This window comes from Calonectris borealis, chromosome 1 (genome assembly GCF_964195595.1).
Source record: "Calonectris borealis chromosome 1, bCalBor7.hap1.2, whole genome shotgun sequence".
Taxonomy (NCBI): domain Eukaryota; kingdom Metazoa; phylum Chordata; class Aves; order Procellariiformes; family Procellariidae; genus Calonectris; species Calonectris borealis.
Genome location: NC_134312.1, coordinates 9,358,561 through 9,383,835, shown reverse-complemented (window position 1 = coordinate 9,383,835; position 25,275 = coordinate 9,358,561).

The window sequence follows — 25,275 nt, the reverse complement described above, 5'->3', positions numbered from 1 at the left end:
GTTATAGGGGTCAACATAACAGGAATAATAGCTATAAAGCTTTCCTGTTTTGGCCTATAGGCCTGAGAAGCATTAGTACAGAGAGCAAAGGAAATGATTCCTAGTTGAGAAGTGGGAACAGATTCCTATGTTCCTCTCTGGCTGCCTTATATATAAGGAAATGTAAATTTTGGTCTGTGGACCAATGACTTCCCAGGAGCTTATACTGATTAAAAATAACGCTTACAACAAAAAGAAATCCAGAAGTCTATAAACATTTATGTCTGAGTCAAAGTCACAGAAAGATGAGCATAAAAGAAATAAGCAAACAATAAAAAAGCCAAGTACAATGGCTGGCAGAGAGGCAGACTGAATTCCATACTGCACACAACACCACCACGAGCTTTTGCAATGGGAAAAGGTGATGCAACAGAAGACTTCTGGAGAGAAACCCAAAGGAGGAGGAGGCCTTCTTGCTTTCTGTGTGCACAAAAACCTCTAGTTTGTGCCTTTTCCACCTTCTCTGGATGGGAGAGAAGCCTCCCTGTGCCAAAGGTTGAAACAAAACAGGGCTATTGGCGCAGAGGGTAAGGGCTGTTTTGCTGCAGGACTGAAATATTCTGTGTTTTACCTGATATAAATAAACCTCTTTTAAAGGTACTTCAGTCACAGGAAAGGAGACAGCAGAACAGTTATTATTGACTTTCCATAGATCTTCCCCACTCATGCCTCTGATCAAGGCAACATTCAGCTTTCTCTCCTCTTCCACTGAAAGAAGAGACTGGAAGGGATGCAGCTTGCTCAAGTGGCTGTAAATTTCATTGACTCAAAGTCTTTAATACTCTTATACTTATACTCTATCTGCATATAAACCCTAAAAGGACTACAGCTAACTTTCAATGTTCAGGGACAGGCCAGGGACACAGCAACATAGCCCTGAGGCAGGAACTTCCAATGGACATTTAAAGTCTACTAACGACTTACGGTGTTCAGAAATAAAATTTCATGGTTTTCTATAAATGGCTGTTTTTTCCTTCCTGAAGACACAGAATATTTGTTATAATTACTCCACATTAACTAGGTCTGGACAAAATCTGACTGAAGAGGTATGTTCAAAACAGATTTATGTGACGTGATGTATGTGTCAGGAGCTTTCTGTAAATTTAATTTTTTAAAAAAGAAAGATTATTTCTAATACTTACAGGCTGTATAGAGGTAGGAAAAATAAAATCTTTAGGAAAAAAGAAATTATCATAACAATATTAAAAAAAAGAATGTCCTATGTGACTGACCCAGTGTAAAGTCACCCACACAGTGTATCTCATATATACCATTTGTTGTTATATGTAGTTACACATACACAAAACATATTTTGAATATTCCATACAGTTTGAAATAGAAGCACGTTTTAAAATACACTAGATACAGACTGTTTCTCAGATGTTTCTGAACGATAGAGCAGCACTAACCAGCCTAGCTTAAAGGATGTTTTTTTAAAGCTGCTGTGGATCTCAAGTTGTGATTAGAAAGGAATTCCCATCCCCTGCGTCTTCATTAGTCACGGCACTTTGAGATTCTCACACCATATGCAAGCCTGTGTTACACAGAAATTTCCTTCAACCTAAACAGAAGACTCAGAAAGAAGAAAAGGAAGAGGCTCTATGTTTCCTTGTTAAGAAACACCCACCATATAAGAACACCACCTTGGTCTTGCATTCTTTAGCTCCTATTCCCAACTCCCTCACTTGTGAATATTTTCAGAGAAGTACTACGGTAGCCTAAAACTTCAGCAAGAAGAGAAATACTCATCATGAGCAACTATAAACCCAAAAGCCATTCACTGGAATGCACTGGAAGTGAAGGAGCCAAGGGATGTGTGTCAGAAAGATTGATGGGCTGAGGAAAGTAGGATTGGATGCAGACATTGTATCAAAACCACAGCAGACGAAGAGGACACTGAAGAGCCCTGTGGGCAGTCCTTGTCACAGACCTGCCATACCTGCCACGACAGGCAGTGCTGCCGAGACAGGCTGCAAACACGTGTACTCGCCTCGTCCTAAACACAAGCTGAAGGATATCTGACAAATCCCCCTCTATGCCTAAAGGAACAAAGTATCCCTCATTGTGAGCTAAATGATACAGAAAGGCCCCAGACGAAGGGTGGTTGAAGAGAGACTAGTATTTGGACATGTATGATTGAATGCTGTATGGATGCTAGTCGCATCGTGTCTTGAAGTCATATGATATTATGTTGTCCAATTACCCCATTTTTACCTGGAGGCCCCCTGAGTCTGCTCTCATCATTCAGCAAATCTCTGCTTTTGTGCTTCTTTTACAGTCCATTTCTTCCCCCTCATTGCTTCTTTTCAGAAATGAGGAAGGAGAGGGGAGACAGGAAAAAAAAAGCAAAAAAGAAAGCATATCTGGAAAATGCATTCACTTATCAATCAAATCTGAGCAGGAAGCCTTCAGGAAGAGGGGCAAACTGGAAAGTGAGGATCACCTCTTATGAATCACAGGTCAAATTTCATACAGAACAGGCAGATAAATGCTACATCTTCTCCATTGCAGTTATGTTTCATGGTGGTAAATGCAGAGAAAAAAAGTTCAAGCTGGCTTGGAAAGCTCAGTCACACTCCTCTACAGAAAGAGTCACTGAGAAAGGGACACTGTGACAAAGTGAATACCCATCGTTCTTAACTTTTAATGTCATAAAGGCAGGATAGCCGTGCTGAAGATCTCAACTCAACAATCAGAGGCCTTCAGATACTATTAAGCCACACTTTTGCAAAGGATAGAAAGTGTGACAGCAACTCCCTATTACATCTGCCATTTGTCCTTCCTGACCTCCCTCATGCTCATCATTGTACATTTTATCCAGGTAAGGAAGATGGAAGAAGTCAAGACCAAATGGTTAATTTGGCTGCTTCTGGATGCACAGATATTTGCTCAAGAGTAGAAAGAATACAACAGATTTCTTCTGATTGTACCTGTCTTGTTTCATTCCCATCTCCAGCATGGCCTGAAAGTTCCCTGGATCTCCTCTCAGAGAATAACCTTCATTCATGAGAACAGAGTGTTCAGAAACAGAAAAACAAAAGCCCTCCCTATTTAAGTTTAGAAGAGACTATTTTAGAACCTGTTAGAGCAGGATTCCATTTCAAAAACTGGAATTACGTGAGCAGAGTAACAAGGTGGCTGCAGTTAGTTCAGAATAACATCTCAGGCCTGAATTTTTTTAAGCCTTGTCCATGCAGTTCTTCCATGAGTAAATTAAACCTTTTCTTATCAGTTTACCCCTCCTGGTAAATGTTTACATTCAGCATACAACATTATTGATAAAAAAAGGAACAGTTCCTGGAATAAAAATTTTCAATGCATTCTCTCCTGAAAACCCCAAAGTATTTATTGCCCTTACATTCAGCAGGGAGGAATCAAGCTGCAAAAGAATGAGCTGTTCATGAAATGCTTCTCCTTAACGTTTTATTGACTAGAATGGAATTCCTCATTTTTCCTTCTCCCTTCTTCATCACTCAACACAGCTTCTTAGGAGCCAAATCACTCAATCCAGCAAACTCATATCATCCCTAACACCTCCTCCTTTCTCTTCACACACTTAAACCTTCACCTTCTTATCACTTAGTGAGAACAATTTTTTAAATTTTCCTATAAGTTTTGAGAGTGATGAAACAAACTCGCCATCAGGTTTTGTTCCTACAGACTCTTAAATCTTCCAAGCCTTTTCCTTTAATATACTGACTTTATATTCTGGACTTACAAGTATTTAATCTTAGCTCTCCCGTTACCATCATATATTATGATGCACAGACTCAAGGAGACCTTCACTGGCTTCATTGCAGCTCTGTAGCTGTTTTTATTTACAGTCGATGGAGTCAGATTTCAGGGTCAGAAGCTTCGAAAACAGTTGGGACAGGAAACTGCATAGTGGTTTCCATGGAAGATTTTTCTACCATCTTCTTGCTTCTCTAGAAGGAAAAGATGGATGTACAACTGAAATACAAATTCACTGCATTTCAGGAAAGCCCCGAGAGTGCCTTCCTGAGTAATTAGGAGATAAGACAATCTTGTAATGTCTGCTGAACAACTGATGACTATCAGACTTGTTAAGATGATTTTTATCTTTGTTTCCAAGACTACTGTACTAAATAAACTGTTTCAGTTGTGATGAGGAAGAGGGAAAGGGGAAAAAAGAGAATGGTGGGGTGAGTAAAATAAGATTTTTTCACTGACAATTTGTTTGCTGCTCATAACTTTGTAAGACCTAAATGAAGATGAAAGGTGTTCTCATTAAGAGTTAGTATGAGTGGCTTTCTTGGCAGAACCAAAGAAAAGAGGTATTGATATGCTGACCAATAAGATATCTATAGATACTAGTTGAATAATAATAAACTGCATTAGCCAAAATAGTAATAGATGTAGATAGAAAGAGCAAGCCATGCTTTTGAACATCATTCTCTTCAGCTGAGACCATACTGTCCTTCATCTTATAGATGGTTAATGAATCTAATTTGGGAGTAACAATGGCTACAAAGTAAGTGTAAATTCATGAGAAAAGAAATATAAACCAGTGAATTTACATTTTCATATAAGGAAAAATTCACAAGATTGAATTTTACCCACTATGAATCTGACACAAGAAAGAAACTCAGGAGATGGTTTTAAATTGCATGACTACAATAAAAGAAAACCATTCTTAACTGGGCTGTTATCTGTATCTCCAACATAGTGGCGCCTGTTATCATTCTTATAAGGTAGTGTCTGGAAGCCTTTGCTTTACAAACCTGTTTTTCAGGTGCATGCAACCCTGCTGTTAAACTGAATCAGAGCCCACAATAGATTTAACACATTTTCATTTGTAAGAAATACATTCTCTGATTTTTTTCATTTTGTTATGGGAATATGAAATGTCATGGAATCTTATTGGTTTAGAAATGTTATTTTTCAGGTTCATAATTACCACTCCCTATTTTTTGAAGCAAAACTTCATAGGGTCTGTTGAAACTCTTCCTGAATGATAAAGGCACATCCAGCCCTTTGTGAATCTAAGCTGAAGAGGCTTTGATGCACTGAATCTCAGATCTAATTGCTTATGAAAATCTGAATCAGAACTATAACTTGTAGCATCCAAACCATCATTTCTAATAACCAATGTGTCAAAACACTAAATTCACATGATAACAGAGGAATTTTATCTTTGTATATATCACTAAGTTTTGCATCTGTCACTGGGATCTCTATCAAAGACCGATGGTGATAGAGTCTCCCTAAGAGATCAGTAGATACATATCATGACCTTTGCTAATAGCTTTGTATAACAAATATTCTGTATTTTTATCTTACAGGGAAGTTCCATGAAATGTTCATTCTTTCTTCTTTATTCTCAATCCTTCCTGGCCTACCCACAAACATATCTTGCATTCATCTTGCATAATGCCAGCAGAACATTACATGCATTATTCCTGATTACTAATTCTTCTCAAGCAACTTCAGAGTAATCAGAATCAGGAGGCTTTTGACACCAGTTTAAATCTGAGTCAATTTTACAAAGAATATTGCAGGAATCTTACAAGCACGCTAATAATGGGACAAATAAAGAGGTAACTCACCAGTATATTACATGTACTTGCACATTTGAACAGCTAGAAGCTTTAACTAGTGTTCTTAACTGTTTTCCAGACAATTAAAAAGTGCTGAAGCACAGCTCATGACTTGTACCACAGTTAAAAACATTGAGTCTCTGAACACAATATTTTGCTTCTTCGGGCTACTTATATGACCAAGATGCAGATCTAATTACATTCTTATGAATGACACCAAGAATCTGTGAAAGGAAATTCATTTCATGGCATGTGGCATTGTGTCAGTGAAGTGAAAGACATTTTTAACTGGGGCATAGCAAAGAAAAAGAGCCAACTGGTGATATGCTTTTCATTGGTTCAAGTGGAATGTCACATGCTCCGAAATGCTGCAGCCCTAACAAAAAAAAAAAAAAAAAAAAGTAATTCAATACTAGAATTTGTAATGGCAAAAGTCACAGTAAGGGCCTGAAAATTAGATTTTGAAGTTACAGTATACATAGGTTTTCTTTTTTACATGTATTTTCAGGCTAAACTTCAGGAGGGTGTTAATTTTTCATAATGAAATCACCCAGCAGAGCCAAGAATGACAGATCTGTTACCGTCTCTACCAAAGCTGTTCGTCTGGTCTTCTAACTTTGGCTCCTTAGCCTCTGTGTATTACCTTTTCTTCATATTCTTTTTAATAACTGTCCAAAGCTTTTAAGTGACCTAAAAAAATATTTTGGGTTGTACAGGAGTTTTCAGAAAAAAATACTCTCTCTTCTCCAGTAGAAAATCCAGACTGGATCAGAAAAAGTCAATGGTTAACTCAGATACCTACTCCATAAATAGTATAGATAAACCATTCAGTCAGTTGTAGTGATGTTTGTACTCTCTGGACACTTACTTGTCCATGACAAAAAAAAGATCAGGAATTAACTGCACATTAATATACAATTCTATTTCTTATAAACTGCAAAAAAAAAAAAAAGAAGAGATTTATGCCTCTACTCATTTGCAGCAGGGAGAGGTTAGTTTTATCAGATGTAGAGATCTTCAGCTCATTACTACAAACAGCCAGAAAAACATCTATCATCCCTCACACAAATGTTGTAAAAATCAGTATGAAAAACTCTACCGCATTCTAATTCTCAAGCCCTGCTTAATAACACCTGAGCAAGTAAGACACTGCCTTTGAATTATTTCTTTATCCTGGCTGTCTTTGCATATGTTCCATGTGATACTGAAGTTGGCAACTTTTATTTATTTTCATCAGCAGAGAGAAAACTTAAAAATTCATAACTTCATTTCTAAAGGTTTGTTCTCGGATAGGAAGAATCAAGGAAACAAAAGAAGAGAAAAGGTCAGAAAAAGAAAACTTTCAGCAGAACTTTTTCATTTGGACTTCAGCAGAGCCTTTTTATTCCCAGGAGATCATACTGATTTCTATGAATCTATATCTATGTATATAATATGAATATCTCTCTCTCTCTCTCTCTCCATTTTTTCTTTGAAATACCTTGGTCACAGGGGACTTGGATCAGAAAGATGGATGACATAGAAACTGATCCTAAGTGTATCCCACTTGCCTGATACTTTCCCAGTAGAATATTTTCCTGGTCCTAAGACTGCTTGCTCAGGTATTTCTTGGGTTCACCTCATACTCTGGAACAACCTTGCTGTGCAGACAGATTGAAAATTTCCAGGTCTGTGTCTTAGATCTATAATTGTGGGAGAGGTCTCTGGCTGTCCTAGTCTTCTGGGTTTCTTATCTAGATGCAGAGAAATCTTTCTTCCCCCTGCTAGCAAAGCTTACTTCCTTCAGCACTGTCAGGGTCTTCCTGAGTGAGGCTAGCAGCTAAACCCCCAATGTCAGAATCTCTGTTAGAATTTTTAGGAGTTTTGTTTTCCAGGAGAAACTTCAGACTTTCTGCTTTGTGTTCAGATTTAGAACAAAACTTCTCCTGAAGTACTGAAATTTTCCCATAGAACAGGCTTTTCAATTTTGGGACATTTTAATACAGATGTATTAGTATACTGATCTCATCTGTACAGGAAGTTATGCCCACTGAATATCTAGTAAAATCTTCTTTTAATGTTATAAAAATCAAATAACCAGTTTTTCTACTTTACTGCAAACATAGCTATATTTCTACCAATTAGGAAAAACTGCTGACTGTTCATATTGTAACCAAAGGTTGCATGACATAAAACTTGGAAAGTATGGCTCCAGCTTCCTTTAAAATGGTTTACTTTTGTGTGTGTTTTATCCTCTAAGGCAAAATATTTGTTATTACTCTTTCAGAACTGCAAGATTAGTTTACCAGTAGCGAAGTAATCATGGTGTTTGCTGTGTTATTAAAATGTAGATCAGTAATGACTTTGTCTCATCAGTAGTGTTACACATCATCAATTATTCTGTCATCATGGATTTGCAGCTGTGTCACCAGAAGAAGATCGAACCTAACTTATAACTCAACAGCAATTTGCTAAAATTTAGACTAAATTTTTCATAGCTATTCAAGGTAAGAACACATGGTCTTGTGTTATATGCTAATTGAAAAGTACTCCATGAAAATTTGAACTACTTTTCTGAGCCAGGGATGATTTTGAGATGGACAAGTATAGGCTAACATATCGGAATTTGTTCTGTCTGTCAGCTGGGTTATGATTCTATTGCCCTATATATTAGTCCTTTCAGCATTTCTGGAACTTCTTGCCAAAATTAGCCTGTTTTTTGCATTCAGCAGTTATTCAAACCAATGTAAAGACAAACTAATGTGAAAAAATAGCAAGTCAGGTTAAGATAAAGTGAATCTATTTGGCAAACTCGCTAAGGCATTTGATTGCAAGGACCATACTTGATCTTTTATGGTACTCTCTATCTATAGCCTAAAGGAATATTTATCTTTATCTTTTGATGTGCCTTCTTTAGGCAATAAATACACAAAGGGTGCTGTTTTAAGTTAACATTTACCTCATGATATTTATTGCTAGCCATAGTTATCTACACATCTTCAACAAAGTTCTCCCTCCAGATAAGGTACATTGTTAAACAAAATATTTACTATTTGTATTATTTTCTCCAATCCTTCAATTAAATTTAAAAGTTAGAGAAATTATATCTGAGCTGAATCATTTCACACATATACAATGAAAATGAGAGAAAGAGTAAGAATATGAAGATACATTATATCAGCATGTTTGGGTTTAACTAATTAATTGTTTAATTCTAATCCTTGAGCTTGCAACTAACCTGAATCTTCAAGAGAAACCAAATGAATCTTTATTTCATCTTTCAGTGCTGAGCCTAACCATTTGTTAGTTAAAACTAAAATAGCTGCAGATTCTATTTAACAGGGGCACAATCTTCCCCCAGCACCATAATCTAAAATTTGTGTTCTGTTAAGTTCTGTAAGATTTTTTTACAAAGTATACATATGTGAGTTATGTACTCAGCTATTACAGCTGAGTGAGGGGCGCATTTGGAAGTCCATTCCCCCACCATAGTACAGCTGTTGCACGATGTCAGCCAGAGCTTACAACTTCACAGTTGTTGCATGCAGCCACGGCACAGAGCATCACTTGTGGGGTGGAAAAATGGGATGAACATGACACATGGCTCCAATACTGCCTTGTTTGGAAGTGACATGTGGGCTCATATTCAGCACATCTTTCTGAGTTTGCTTAAAAACGTTCCATATGACTCAGTCTTCCATTTGAATATTAATCCCAATTTCCAACCATTTCATCTCCTGAGCATGACAATAAATATCAATTACCAAATGCAGCCATGAATATTTGCAAAAATAGGCTTCATAAAATGAAACAGCTGTTGTAACTTTAAAGATAAGTCATTAATCTCTTGCCTCCAAAATAACAACAGTCTTCCAATGGTGTTTAGCACATCTGATAAAAAAAAGAGTCAAGCGCTAGGTCCAGGAGCTGGAATGTATAAACAATCTTCATCCCATCTGTGGATGCATGCCATAGATGGGTTGACCAAAGTTACAGATGTGATTGACTTGCTACCTAAATTACTCTCCTTCAGAAGCTGACGATTATGGGATGTAGAGCTGAATGTTGAGAAAGTCCAGATTGGCTAATGGCAATTTCCTGCTGTGCCTTTGACACCGCTTGACTCTAAGTCAACAGAAGGTTCCTTCTGTATAGTGAATGTCTACATTTTCATTTGACAATGCTAATTGAACACTTCCTCCTCAAAATTTGAACACTGACATAGAAGATGTAATTGTGTGTTGACTTCCAATAGTGAAGAGTTAATTAGCATGCAATAGTTCAGGGCAGGATCAAGTTTCATGTGCACAAAAGCTGAAACAACGTTTTTCAACATCCTATTCATTTAACATTAATTTCAGAAAATAATGAGAGGCCATGTAATAGACCAAGGTGTTATTGTCTTTCAGGTCAGGTTTGTTTGCTGAGAAAGACAACGTTTAATTTGAGTTGATCAGCTAAAACAGTGTCAGCTGTGTTTATTAGTAAATGATGCAAACATCTAGACAATGAACTCATAGATACTCTGACTAGACTGTTTCCGCAATACTGGTTGGAAATAAGAAACCCTTCATTAGAAAGGATCACAGAATGAAAAGAGAAGGAAAAAATAATCAAGCTATGAAGGTAGCTGATGGTAGAAAACACAAATAACATATTCTTTCCATGTGAAAATTAGTTCAGTGCTGAAACCACACTGGTCTTGGTATATTCCTTTGTTTAGTTATATAATTTAAATTAATGTTTGCTGCTTTTGACCAGTTTATTTGTGTTCATAATCCACAAATGTAGGCCTTTTTTTTTTCTCTCTCTCTTTTTTTTTTCTTTTTTATTTTTCCCCCAGTTATTTTAGTTAAATAATGTTACTGAAGCATGGGAAGAAGACTAACTAAAAAAAGCGAAAAAAATCTCTTCAAAATCTCCAGCAACAGGAAGAAAAATGACAATTGCTCCATTCAATATCCTTCCTCTGTTTTTTTAAAATTTACATACATCAGTGTAAGTCACTACATATAAAAGTGCCACCAAAGTCAGATTGCATCTCAGCAATGAAATTTCAGCCACATTAGATAGAATTACTTGGGTGAGTTTCAAAAACCAATTCATTATATACAGTGAGTTTTGGTCACTGCAAAAGTATGGCCAAATTTAGCAAAAAGTTAATAAGGTCATAATCTCTATGTGTTAACTATTAATTTTGACATCTCTAGAGCAAGTGGTTCCCTGTAACTCAATGGTTAGGGTAACCTGAAATGTGGTTTAGACTAAAAATCCTCCCTATCTGACCTATAGAGGGGGATTGAACTGAGGAAGAGAAAAAACTCTGTAATCTAATAGTTTGGATAGCCAGATGCTAATTTCTTGCTATCTTGAGCGCTCAAGTGTTTTGAAGAGTAGACTGGGTTTCACAGGAGATATCAACATTAAGGAGTCATAGCCTGAAGACTTTATGGAAGAATATTCTCAAACTAGAGTCGGTGTTAAGAAATAATTTTCTAAATCGCTTGTTCTGTTTCAGGCGTTTAGTATTTGACTCAGGATGTTTCAAACCCCAGCTAACTCTGGGCTATTCAGCAAAAGAACATGTTGTATCATCATCTCTTCTCTCCTCAGTCTGGAATGAGCCTTTTGCATATACTTTTAATACCCATGGGGAAAAACATAGGGGGAGGGAAAGCTTAAAAAAAAATTAGTATCAGGTCATTTTTTGTTCAGACACTGAAATTAAAAAACAAATTGGAAAAAAAACTGACAGTAACTGACACTCCAATAGTGAAAGATATTTTGATCCCCCAGGATATACTGAAAGCAAGGTACGGACAAATGTAATAGCTACAACTTCAGAAAAAGCTGAAAAACTAACGGCTAGATTAATTAAGGCAAGAGATAACACAGGTCTGGGGCTGATTAACAGCAGAACAACAAAAGCTTGAAGAAAGAGAGAAATTTGACAATATTGAAGGAGATGATAGGAATTATTGGAAAACTGGAAGTGTGAGAGACAAGGAGAGGTCCAACTCAAATTACTTTAAGAATGTGAACATGGAGAAGTGAAGCTACCAATAGTTGTGGAGAAAAGGTAACAGGAGAGATGCCAAGAAGAATTGGTATTTATTATTTCTTCAGAAGCATTGAAGTCCAAACTGGCACTAGAATGTCAAAGAGGAGATGTCAGGAAAATAACTTCATACTGATGGTCTGATCTGGAATTGCTTAGAGGTAAAAAGGCAAACATGAGTAATCCACTTTAAGGGAGTCATTCATATCCTGAGGTCATTGAAAGGGAGAAGTAAGCAAAGGAAGAGAAAAAGGGATGGACCCTACTGGATTTTGAGGCATCTGTAAGTAGAAAGAAAAAACAAGGTTGGGTAAACAATGATCAGATTAGGCAAAAAGAAAAAATATTAAGAAAAAAACAGGACAAGGGGAAGGCTGAAGTGTGGCTGTGTCAGAGACTGCAGTGAGCCAGGAAATAGTTTATTTATAAACCATGAGAAATAAATATGCAGAATATTGCTTAGGCATTTTGGGCAAAGCAGGAAGAATGAAATCTAGCTGGGAATAAATCAGAGTCAGCTGGAAGAGAGAAAATGTGATTGCTGAGGTCAGATTCACAAAGTTTTGGAGCTGGGTGGTTAAAAGTCCTTTCAGGTTTAACTTGCTAAGTTAGGTGTTGGAGATGTAGCTATGACAGCAGGAATACTTTGAATGAAAGACATGAGTGCAAAGGTAACATATTCAATATGGACAGGTTATTAAATGCAAAGCCAAGAGAATAAGGAAAGAGCCAGACTCACTCTCTCTTTGAATGTTTAGAATGTAAACCTCATTATTTCATTATAGCCCATGTCTGGTCCTTGATAGCCCAAGCCAGAAAACAATGTTACCTTTTAACTGCTCCTATGCACAGAAAGATTTTCCTTTAATCCATGCTCACAGGGGCAAAGTCAACAAAAATGCTCCTGTGCTGCTCCCCACTACTTTCTTTGTCAGGCAATTACTGTGAAAGAGGTAATATAATAGAAAGGACAAAACAACTACTGTGTCTCTGGCTTGAAGGGAACTGTAACTTCAGCTCCTTTAGCTGCTTAAAACATTTCCTAGGCACCCATGCTGTGAGTCAGCCTTGAGCTGGCTGTGCTGACAACTCTGGACATTTTCAATGCAGTACAATAGTAGGAGTTTTTCAAAAGCCACAACCAGGGTTTCTTTATTTAGTTGTGTTTACTCCTGCTACCATGTTTTGGATTAGTTTGGATGTCAAAGTAATTTCATGCACTAAACCTGCAATATATTGAACAGTGAAGTGAGGTAACAGCTGTGTTGTATGGTTAACCAGAAATGTAAACCCATTACATTTCTGTTGATGTTAATGTTTTTGGACAGCAAGCTTCCCTTTGAAGAGTGTGAATACCCATGAAACATGCTTATTTCTTTCCTAAACACTGTCCCCTACTCTCTGCATCCACTTCTTTAGAAAAGTGCTCCAAATAGCTCTGGTCAGTGCCAAAGCCCTGAGGAACTTAATTTGGACCAGGATTTAAGCCTATACATCAACTCCTACGCTAACACTAGCTCCTTATCAAGCAAATTATTAAACTTCCATTCCAAATATGAAATTCCATGTGGAGTCTAAAGCAAACTCTCATTTTAGGGTTTTATCCAGCAATATTTGACAGTGTTTTTCTCATTTACTTAGTAACAAGTGATCTAAAACTTCTAAGACTTGGGAATTTGGGCCAATTTCCATTCAGCACCTATTCAACACCCACTTGAGCACTTTTAATAAGTGAGACTTTTGTTTCCCAACTCCTCTTCAAATAGAAACTTTCCAGAATATACCCCCGGCCTCAGTGTGTAAGAGGAGCTCTGTAATTATTACCAGTCAGCTGAGAGTATCCTTCAATTGCTTTCTTTGAACTCTCCTCTACCAACAAACTACTTGACAACTACTAGAAACCCTTGGTGAGCTGTGAGGATTGCTATGGCAGTTGACTGAGTCTGCTGAAGGTCTTTCAACCCCTTAAAAAAAGCTGAATGTTACTACCTTGAGGATGAGAGGCATAACCAAGGAGGTGTTTATGGAAGACACTCCTGAAGAGTGCTTCTTCCCAGGGGGCTGGGAGGCCCATAGCTGTAGTCACTGGTGATTCTGGGAGAGGCTGTTTTCCCTGCTAATCAGTAATCACAGCCCTCGTACCCCTATCTTTCCCTGGGGAGCAACAGCAAGCTTTGCTTTCCCAAGTTGGGCAGAGAGGTCATGGCCTTCCTGGTGCCCCCAGCACCTTCTTCTACTCTGCACAGCTGCCCGCTGGCTGCGCCTGGAATCACTGCTGGACGGTCACCGGAGCCAAGCTCTCCTTATCGTTATGATGGCACCAGCACACTGCAAACCAGGGTTTAAGTGCTAAGGCTAATGCCATAAACACAGCCATAGTTTGTGAAGCATATTCACATATTCTGTCGTCCTCCAAGCTCCCTGGATGTTTCTGATGTTTTAAAAACAAAGAGCAAATAGCAGTTCAAGGAGTCCTGTCAGAAACACTGCTCAGCTTTAGCTAGGCGGTGTTCATTGCAACAGAGCAGAGGTACTGCTGTTTGTTTTTAAATATTAGAGGAGACACTTTGACTATCATCTCACCAGATAAACATTTGGCCTCGTTTTGTACTGATAGAAGAGTTTCCTTGATGCAAAAGCAGATTATGTAGCAGTACTCAAAGGCCCAGGAGGTGATAATGATTTAAAGTATCTGCCATAAACAATCACTTAGCCACAGCCAGGGGCAAGGGAGAAGAAAACATTAGCAAAGTGAGAAGTGTCAGATTCCATCCTGGCAGGGGGTGGGAAAGCGATAACATCCCCTAGGCCACAGTGTCTGCCCATAAACACCCGCTTTGAATCGGTCAAGTAAGCACAGAGTTGCGCTGTCCACCTTTGGCATGGCTTCAATAAATCAGAACTACAGAAAGACGCTTGACAGGCTTTTAAAGTCGATGGGGAGCACTCTGCTGAGGGAGAAAATGTTTTCGCCAAACTGTAAGATTTGGACTTTCCAAAAAAAACGCAAACAAACAAATCAAAGAGCCCCTTTCACAGATCGGGATGAAAAATTAAAATCTCCAACTTTTTTAGTACCAGCAAATAAATACAAATTAAGACAGTGAAAATGTTCTGAAATTATCAGAAGTATGTCTTTTGATTACAATGCTAATTTTTCACCTTCTGTTTTACTTAAAAGCTGAATTTCTAGCCCAGAAGTTATTTATTCTAAAAGACATCTCTTTTTTTTTTTTTTTTTTTTTTTATTTGAAGGATGTTAAAAGAAAAATTTCTGAGAGCTATTTCCCCAAATACACGTTTGGGCACATTTATGAAAAAAATACATTTTCCCTTTATGTGTTCTGCATTTGTAAGAAAAGGCCAAAATTGTCCATTAAAAGTCTTTGACTACATTCACTGCCCCTCTGTGCAGAGAGCTGCCACAGTAATGTCCTGGCTCTGGCTGACTGCTCCAGCACGTGTACATGCCTCAATGATCTCCAGGACACACGAGGTCAGGTAGGGACATATGATCATACTGCAGCTAATTCCGCTTTGATGCCAGCAGCAGGAGCAGAGGTGATAGCTGACCTCCTGGCACAAAGTTAGCCAATCACATTTTTTTGAACAAGCTTAAACTAGCAAAGTGACCGGCACAGTGAGTAAACCAGAAACACAGACTATATCAGTGTTCTGCTTCATATGAGTGCAGCATATTTTATCATTTATTAAAAGTGTTATAAATAGATTTATTGTCTCATGAAGTCATAGTCCACGTCCTTTGAACCAAACAGCTTTGGCTGTCCCAGTTGGAGAAAAAATAGAATTAAATATGTTTATTATGCCATCTGATTGTAGCTATTTCAGTTATCTGCAATTGGACTAAACATGTTTGATGGGACATACCCTGTAGAAGTTGAATTTACTTTGTCAGGCAGATTAATAAGAATCGATGGATTTAATACAGCTTTGAGGTTCCTCGCCACTGAAGGCAAGAAAAGGACAGTGCTCCCAAGTAAATCAATAGGCAGGAAGTTACTGTAGATATATCTGCTTTGATTATCAATGCAGAAGACTGGCATGAAAACTAGACGGGATTGTCTCTTTCTACAGGGATTCCTTTACATAGAGATTTCCCCAGGACTCATCACAGCTTATTCAATAATTGCATGGCTATAAATTTTCTGTCTGTCTTCTGAAAAAAATCATATGGCTGCAGGCCTATAGGAGGAAATCCAAAACTGCACCGCACCTGCCCCGGTTTTACCCATAAGTAGCTGTAGATGGTTTAGATAGTGACAAGTGAGTTCCCCTCCTTTATTAACAAGATTTATAGGGAAAGGGCTAGGCAGAGTAAAAGACTTCATTGTCTGCAAGCTAAATGTAAAAGTGCATAGCTTTTAGACACCTTGAGCCGCTGGAGTGGAAATCAGAACTATGTCTTAGTACAGCAGAAATTAAGTTTTCCAACAGAAAGTTTGGGGAGAATAAAGTACCTTCAAAAACATTGTGAGCCATGTAGGTCATTTAAAACTAGGTGTCTACCATGTTAGCTCAGAAGACTGAGCATGGCTGCAACCTTGCCCATCCAGCAAGCCAGTGTGAAAGTTAATGACAAACTTCAAAAAGCTGATAGGAAGGGAATGATTCCAAGAAGAAAAGTCCTAGAGGTCCCACAACCACAGTATATGCTAAGCTGCAGGGTGTCAAGGATGATTTAATGAGAGTAACGTGAACAGCAGTATCTGGTTCATTTGCTCCTGCATTTTTATATTATCCAGCAGTACTGTCATTACCAAGGAGCCCCTGTTGCTAATAAGGTGTTGCAAATACATCATGGAGATCTCATGTGAACAGCTCAAGATTCAGAGGTTGGCCACCCATCTATTTACATAAGAAGTCAACAGGAGGTGTTATTGTTACCAGGGCTAACACAGCTGTCCTGGGTGATGGAATGAGTTTTGTCTGTGTGTGTTAAATGCACTTTGAGAAGTAAACCTTTCAAAGGAGGTTGGTGGAAGGGTATACATAGCTGCAAGATGATGCTTTGTCTTGGGAAGAAGCACTAAGGTGTGAAGCTTGGGTGGTTTGTGTGGTTTAGGGTGTGAATGGCCTGCATATGAGAATCTATGAACAAGCAAAGGGGTTTTTAGGTAGTTCAAGGTGCCATTCTCCAAGTACCTTAAGTCCTTCTTTGATCTAGCTTTGAAGCTGTATGAGGCATATGGTAGAAAGCCCTCCAGTGCTTGGGATTTTATTTTGTGGCATTAATAACGTTTTGGGGTCAACGAGATTCGTGCTTGTACTGCTGTGTGACCTGAGACAACTGTAAAAGGCTGGCACTTCACAGCAACACTCTGATCATTAAAGTAGCAGTTATTTAGTATCATGTACTTTAATAGCAAGCTTGTCTCTTTTTATAGTCCTCTCTTCTCTCATCCTTTCTAAGGAATTTTTGCTAGACATGTTCCAGTTCTGCTCTCAGAAAAGGCATTGTCCAAAACTAATGGAGAAACCCATGCAAAGCAGTCCAGTGAATTAAGTATCAAATATTGATGTATTTTTCTTATCAGAAGAAGAGAAAACAGCTTGATTTAAAAAAAAACATGGTGCATATTCTTCAGAAACCTGTTGTCTCAGGTCACACAGCAGTACAAGCACGAATCATCTTCTGATAAAGTCACAGATTCATCTCCTTTAATGTCAGCTGTCCAAAGGTTAGGTATCTGGTCTCAGCTCATCATCTGGGCTCCCCCAGTAGTCTGTGATGAAAGACAGACTTTCCCTTCATCCCTCATATACATCTATTCTTGGAGAAGATGAATTATCCTTTGTAGGTGCTTGACTCTTCATAAACTACAGAGTACTGACATGACTGGCTTAGACTCAATGCCTAGCCCTTAGGTAGCTGAAATGAAGTGAGATGTATCTGACCTCCACACACAGGACAGGATTTTCTACTCCTGCTTCTGTTCTTTCAACCTTTTGTAGGCCACGTCAAGAATTTTTATTCTTCCTTGAGTGCCCGTTGAAAACACGGGTATAAACATTTGTCTTGCAGGGATTTTATTCACTTCAGTTGGACAATCCTGATCCAAGCACATCAACCCAAGCTCAGGAAACTCTGCCTCTTGTTATGTGCCTCACCTTCAGGTTTGGTAGATTTCAGAGTCTCTGCAAATCTCTTCATTTTTGCCACTGACAGAAAACCTTATTGAGCCTATGCATAATGAAAAGCAGCAACAACAAAACCACCAATAAACCCCCAAAAGAAAAGAAGATTGTTTTAAGTTGATAACAAACTGTGAGATAATCCCGTGAAAAGGGTCCTGCTGTATTCTGTCAGCTCTCTTGCCTTTCTATTCACTTCTTTGATAAAGGGAGTGTGGATATCCAGGTATCCCATTGTCCAGGAATCTGCCATTCAAATATGCATGGCACTACCCCCTCAGGGACAGTCTCAAGCAACCCCCCTTCCTGAGCTAAAGGGGGATTTGAGCTTTTTTTTAGTAAGAACTGCCTCGAGGGTCTGGAGAGCAGAAGAAAGAATTCAGAAACCTCCACATTTTCCTCCATTAACACCTGGACTTTTTTGCATGCCTGGTAAGTAAGGCAAATTTTAAAATCTATAATCTATTTCAACAGTATGGATAAGACCCTTGCAGGTGTAAATGAATGCCATTTTTGTGTGAGCCTGTATATTATTTCTTCAGTTTGTTGTTATATTACTTTAACAGCTTACTATAGTTTACATTTCAGTGGAAAATGTGAAGATTTTTTTTTTTTAAGTTATAGTCTGATGATCTGTATAAAATGGGGGGGGTTGTCTTTTGTTGTTTTTTTTTTCTCTTTTTCTGGCAGAGCGACAAGTGTTGGTTCTGATCAGCTTTTGTATTTGATTTTCAGATTTCAACAGCACTAAAAGGTGCTCCGCACTTTTAATGAGCCAGCCACATATTTATTTTAGATGCTTAACTTCTGGCATCCAGCTTTGAATGCCTTTTTCAAGGATTAAAGTCACTGAATTTGACAGATCTAGCTCAGTTCTTTTTTTTACTGGAGGTTTTATGCCATTACACAAGTTGTGTGCACTATATATCAAAGTTATGTTGGTGACATAGGTCAAAACATGTTCTTATAAAGAAAATTGAGCAGAATAAAACTTTGGCTGCTGGGGAAGCAGGAAGAGATTTGGGAGTCTGAGTTCTAGGTTCAAGCCCAATCTGGTAGCTCCTTCTGCTGCTCCTCCAACCCGCCTCCCAGAGGGAAAAGGTGTTTCCTGCCTGCTTCTGGTCTCACCCCCTGCTCCCAGCGCGCATATCGCCACAGTTATGTGAGGTCATGAATACGATGTCATGCAGTTATGGGATTAGCTGCCCAGATTCTCTCCCTGTGTCTTTGTAGGTCTTGGAGCAGAGTCATCACTACAAAAGTAGTATGGAATAGATGTATAGGGCTTGCCTGATGAGAATGTCCCACAAGGCCACTCCAGACACAAGAAGTTGAAGATGATGATAAATGGGAATGGCTCCAGGAGAAAGAGAAAACATGAGATAAGCGTGGAGTTAGCTGCTGACGGCTGTTGCCTCTGAGGAAAGTTAGTTCCAGGAAGATCAGGGCATTGGGGAAAATGGGGGAAGGAAAAGATGAGTGAGCAAAGTAACACACAAGAAAGAGAGAGATCGTTATGGGGGAACTTCAGAAGGGAGAGGAGGAAGAGGAACAGAGAGATTCTGGCCTGACAGCAAACAATATTTCAGTCAAAACTCTCCCCTTGTTAGACACCAGAAATTTCAACACCAAAAACCCCAGCCAGTTTTCATTGTTTCCATAGATCACATCATTCCTTATTTAAGCATCAGTCTTTTCATACAGCAAGATAAAAGCTCTGCTCAGTGGAAGCCAGTAAGATAGTAGCAAGCTGTGGTTAAAGCACCCTAGTAAACTGAAATGGAGAAAGCTTTGATCACGGTGTCTGTTGGTATTGTTTTCTGGGCATTCACCTTCTCTGCCCATGTAGTTCAAACATAATGATATAATTCTGTGTTTGAGGTAATAAAAACCTTGCTGGAAGACAGGCATCAGCTCAAACAAATCTTTGTATGAATATTGTTATCTGACTTCTGCTCTGGGACTGCCTCTGTCAGCTCAAAGGTCAGGTAGAGCCAGGTCACAACAAACCACACCCATATTTCTTATTTCGCATAAACTTCTCTGTACTATTGCATCTGCACTACCGTGAAATTTATTACTAAATAAATTTGTTTTCTTATTAAGGGAACCTTTGCAGATGGAGTCTCTAGGGTGAACCTTGATAGAAGTTCCCCCTGTAATGGGCATCTTCATAATGTCTCACCCTTTCTGGTGGATCCAAGCCCCCAACAAAGTCTTTCACTCAGTGGAAAACAAACAGCGTTCCCCCTTCAGTCAGCTGCCCATTACCTCAACACATGAAAGAACAAAATATCTCTGAGAACTCCAAATCTCTGTCAAATTGCACTGAATTTGACAAATGGATTCAAAAGGTATCGTGGGGAAGGGAATGAGACAAAAATGTGTGGATATATATAAGTGTTCCTATAAGCTCCCTTTTCCTAAGAGACTAAGCTAAACCATCAGTTTGTTACTAGCTGAAGCTTTCTTCTCCCTAGTCCAGGGATCTCCTTTGTAGTCAAGAGAATAACCTTCTGACCTCGGGCCACCTCCCTAACTAACAGCTGTCCCGTACAGCTAATCCTTCAATTTCATGAGCAGACCAAAATAAAGCCATAATTATGCTATTTGTATTTCTCCATTCTACAATTTTAGTCTGTCCCTAAAAGACATTCGCCAGATGTTTGAGAAAGATGCAATGTGCTCATGGGCAAAACAGTTTTCCAAAAGACGAAAAGGGGAGAGAATTCACCTTTCTAAAGTGAACAATTTTCACCTACAAAACGGTGTGTTATTTAAGATATCCCTCTATTTCCAAGGATTCATAGCTTTTGTCTTCTGTTGGATTTACTCTTATAATCAATGTTATGGTTACAGTGTTGTGCTAGAAGCTGTGTAAATACAAACAAGAAAACAGAGATCTTCCTGTCTTAGCACACAAACAGTTACAAAGATAATTTCCCTGCACATCCTAGAGAAAGCCAGGACCATAATCCAAGTATTAGTTTCCATGTGACCAGCTACATAATAATATCTCCCAATATTACGTTCAAAACAGGAGAGCAAACGGCAAGTCATAAGATCTCTTCATGTTTTCTAATAATGATTCCTTGTTTTTTGTAGTTGGACGAAGCTGGTAAAATGTGCACAGAAAATCTCTTTCCAAGAGTTAAGGGCTGCATGCTAGACATCTTTCCAAGAAAACCCGTTCATCTGCAGCCCATAGTATGGCACTGTATACACTGGATGCAAGGACAGTATTGATACTTTACCATATGATCTAAGCTTCGGTCAGCAACACCGAGCTGGCACAGGGCTGCTGTATCCATTTCTGGGCCCAGCTCTGGGGCCTTTGGCATCATTCTGTTCAAGAGAACAGATCCTATCCTTCCAAACTAAGCAAAAAGGCCTCAGAAGGGGGAAACAGATGTTGCATAGTTTGAACACAAGTGCAGGGATCCTTGCAGACAAGACTAAATTGTTTTGTGTGAACCCAAACAGGTTTTGCATGGTCTGAGCTGTTGGAGACTGCCACTTTCTGACAAACAGCATGGGGAGCACTGCTAAGCTGTCCTTTGTACATTAACGTGTAATTAAGATAAACGCAATTCTTTGAAACAAACTGGCATTTTGGGGGCCCTGGTACATTATTCATTACACATCTAAAAGCTTCACAGATTTAGCTCAGAGGGATAGTAAATAAGTTGTTAAATTGGTCATGGCACACCATGGTTGTAAATGTTATGTGCCAATATTTTACAGATTAGAAATGTCACTGAAATTTCAGCTGTGAGGAGAAGCAGTTTCCTCCCAACAGTATAAATGACTTTTATACCCTGGAGAAGAAAGGAGTTGTTGTCCTGCTATTATAGAATAGCCATGGGAGGAGGGGGTGAAAGCACGATGGGGAAAAATAAGGTTAAGGGACATAGAACTAGCCAAGGGGAATGCTAACATCCATTTTATTGTGATTTGCTATGAAAGCCTTCTGTCTTTTATCATTCCTCCCTTTCTGTGAGGAGTAACCCCTCCATTTCATTGCGTTTGCAGAAAATCTGTTCCCTCAGGGCTTGTTCTTGTAACACACTGGCAGGTTATCTATGAGGTAGCCAGAAGTACAGAAATGAAGAAGCTTGCCTAGTAATTATAATTTATAACTTACGACTGTGATTATAATAACAATAATGTGTTTGTGGCCATTTCCATTTTGTATTTCTCTCTGTGTGCCAGAAAGTGGAAATGTAAAATGTCCTTGCTGAAGATAATGTTTCTATTTTTGTCCCGTTAATGTCAGTGGTAGGGTTTTTTCAGCTTCTATGAGAACAAAGGCATAAAATTGTACGTTTTCTTAAATGTCTCTAAATGGTTCTTAATGTATTTTTAACTTATGGAAAAGGATGAAAGCTACAAATAGGAAATCTCCAAATTCAAATACTTATTTCTTCTCCTGTCACTCAAGAGTCATGTACGTCCAATGTTTTGTCTAGCTTAAAAAGTGAATACATTTCTAGTTTCAAGCCAGTTTCCAGCAGAAGCCCAAAATAAGCAATGTAGATGGCAGAACACAGGAGCAATTGTAAACCGAGCAGATGGGAAGAGAAAACACCTAAAAGACGGAGGTGAAGGAAATGCCTAAGATAGTCTCCTATTTCAGTTTTCAGAGGATTTTCCAAGCTTCCCCACAGTGTTAGTCAGCACCCCATCATTTCCCTCCTACATATGGTGACAGTGAGTGAGTTAACTCTGAAAAACGTGTTTTCTCCACTAGTTACTAAAAGGCAACTCCATTGGACCATCACAGAGACACAAAATATTAAAAGCCTTCACTCCTACATGGTCCACCTGACCTTACAGGAACATAAGCAGCGTGCACACATCATGCAAGTGGGAGGTTTGTTTAGCAAGTATCTGGAAAGGACAAACAAAGTCTTTGGGAGCTTCCCCACTGCTTTTCATCCTCAAGGAAATAAAACCTTCCCAAAGTAAGGGTTGCTATTGCTTTGAGGGACTTGACTATTATTTGGACCTCTAGCAAGCTGGTAAGAAGGATGTCAGAGTCTTGCTGGGTTTGTTAGGTTTGACCTGATCACATTTGAACTACCTTGGTCAGCTTTGGCATTGCTGTCAGAGCTATGGCATATTATTATTAATTATTTTATTTTATTTATTTCAAAGGCAGCAGCTATTAAGATGAACTAGAGTTCACAGTAACTGCTGCAATCATGTTCATTTTCCCTTCAGTGGTGCAGTTTCTTAACACAGTAATTTAGAGAACAAGTCTTATGAGGAATGGCTGAGGGAACTGGGACTGTTTAGGTTGGAGAAGAGGAGGCTGAGGGGAGACCTCATTACGCTCTACAACTACCTGAAAGGAGGTTGTAGCGAGGTGGGTGCTGGTCTCTTCTCCCAAGTAACAAGGGATAGGATGAGAGGAAATTGCCTCAAGTTGCGCCAAGGGAGGTTTAGATTGGACATTAGGAAAAAATTCTTTACTGAAAGAGTGGTCAGGCCTTGGAACAGGCTGCCCAGGGAAGTGGTTGAGTCACCATCCCTGGAAGTATTTAAAAGACGTGTAGATGTGGTGCTTAGGGACATGGTGTAGTAGCCATGGTGGTGTTGGGTTAATGGTTGGACTGGATGATCTTAGAGGTCTTTTCCAACCTTAATGATTCTATGACTCTAATTTCCAGTTTCTTAGGGGACTTAAACAAAAAGACAGATACATGGCTGGGGATGAGAGCACTGCCCTGCCCTCTTGCCTGAGTGCCAGACTCACTGCCAGAAAGCCAGGGAGGTACTCTGGGCTTCATTTTCTCACCTGTAAAATGCTGTTATTTGGCTCCCTCCCACATACAGTGCAGGCTGGAGTCTTCCATGCCTGCAAAGCTCTGAGGGAAGGGACTGCATGCGGCTGGGATCTTCCCTGAACCACAGAGCTGCAACCCACTCTGTTCTTGAAAAGGCTTGGGCAATCTCAAGTTTATCTTGCTTGAAACTCACCTACAGTGTGACAGTCTGGAGGGCTCACCCTTGACTCTGCTGCTGCTATCAGTGGTACAAAGCACATGCTCAGGGCTCTGTGCAGAGCAAGGACCAGAGCACTTGACATCACACACGAGAAAAGTAAATACCTACCTCAAATCTAGACCCGAGCTCTAGGCACAGAGGGCAGGAGCAGGAAGAAGAGCAAAGAGAAATGGAATAGAACATCTATTCATGCAAGAGCAAGGACTACAGCTCAGGTTTATTCACTTTCAGTTCTGTGTCTTCTACCATATGTTCATGATAAATCCACATAGATAGTAGTGTTAAATGGGGGTTAGATGTCTTCAAGGGCTTGATGACTTATAAATAGCTCACTGATAATTAAAAAATTGTCCCTTTTTTTTTTCTGGAGGAGTTAGCTTAGAAGTCAGAGGTCTGTTGTCCCAGATAAGAGAAATGTATGGATTTGGAAATTTCTTGATGAAATTCTGCCTACAAAGAATGAATGGAGACTTGTATCACAGAGCGCAAAGGTAATATTGCAAGAGTATTTTTGCTTATAACTCAAAATACCCATTTCAATGAGCAGTAAATCCCAAACTCTCAGCTTCTAAAAATCATGCACAGTAGTTTTGAACCTTCCTTGTTGCATTTTCCTAAAGCTTCCAATTCTTTTTTGTTGCCTTTTAATTTATTTATTAATTTATTTTTGTTTCTGTTCACAGGCAGAATTATTCCTAACAAAGAAGATAGCAAAATCCTTTTACTCATTTGTGTATTTTTGTTGGATTGAGACTACGATTGTCTCATTTTCCTGATTTCAAAAGACTTTATCTGCTGCTTGTAATCACTTGTAGAGGTAGCTAACGTGTAAGGCCAGCTTGTGACTGTGTACTTCAGTTTGACAGGGGTCAAACCTGAATTTTTTTCAGTTCATTTTGAGTCTATATAATGAATAATGAGTTATTTCTATTTGAAAAGTTTCTATGGAAAATTTCACACAACAGGGTGGAGTATCATACTCTGTTCACATATGTGACACCTCTGCAAACTCTAGAGCTATACAGTGCTGTAACCTACATGCAACCTTCACACACTACTTCTGAAGATAGATATAAAACATATGTACCCTTAAATGTTATATTATACTGTACTGAGAAGCAGGCTATATATGTTTGACCAATTAGTGATGCTTTAGTCAGCTGTGCTTAGTTAACATGTCATTAAATGGCCAACAACAACCACATAAGTGCAGATTGTCGGGCTTTGATTATACTTCTCTTTTGTCAAATAAAGTTTTGTCAGACCTTTGATGTATCCCTAACTTTCTGATGGTTTCCATATTTACACCAGGAGGCATAGCAATTCTCAGACTGCTACTCAGTTCCATGAGGGTACCACACCTTGCCTCTTAGGTCACCTGCAGTGCTCTCGAATAGGTTTATCCTTTCTCCATCTACCGACTCTAAGTGAAACTACAGGACTGTGGATTGAATTTAACATGAACATGTACTAAGAAAT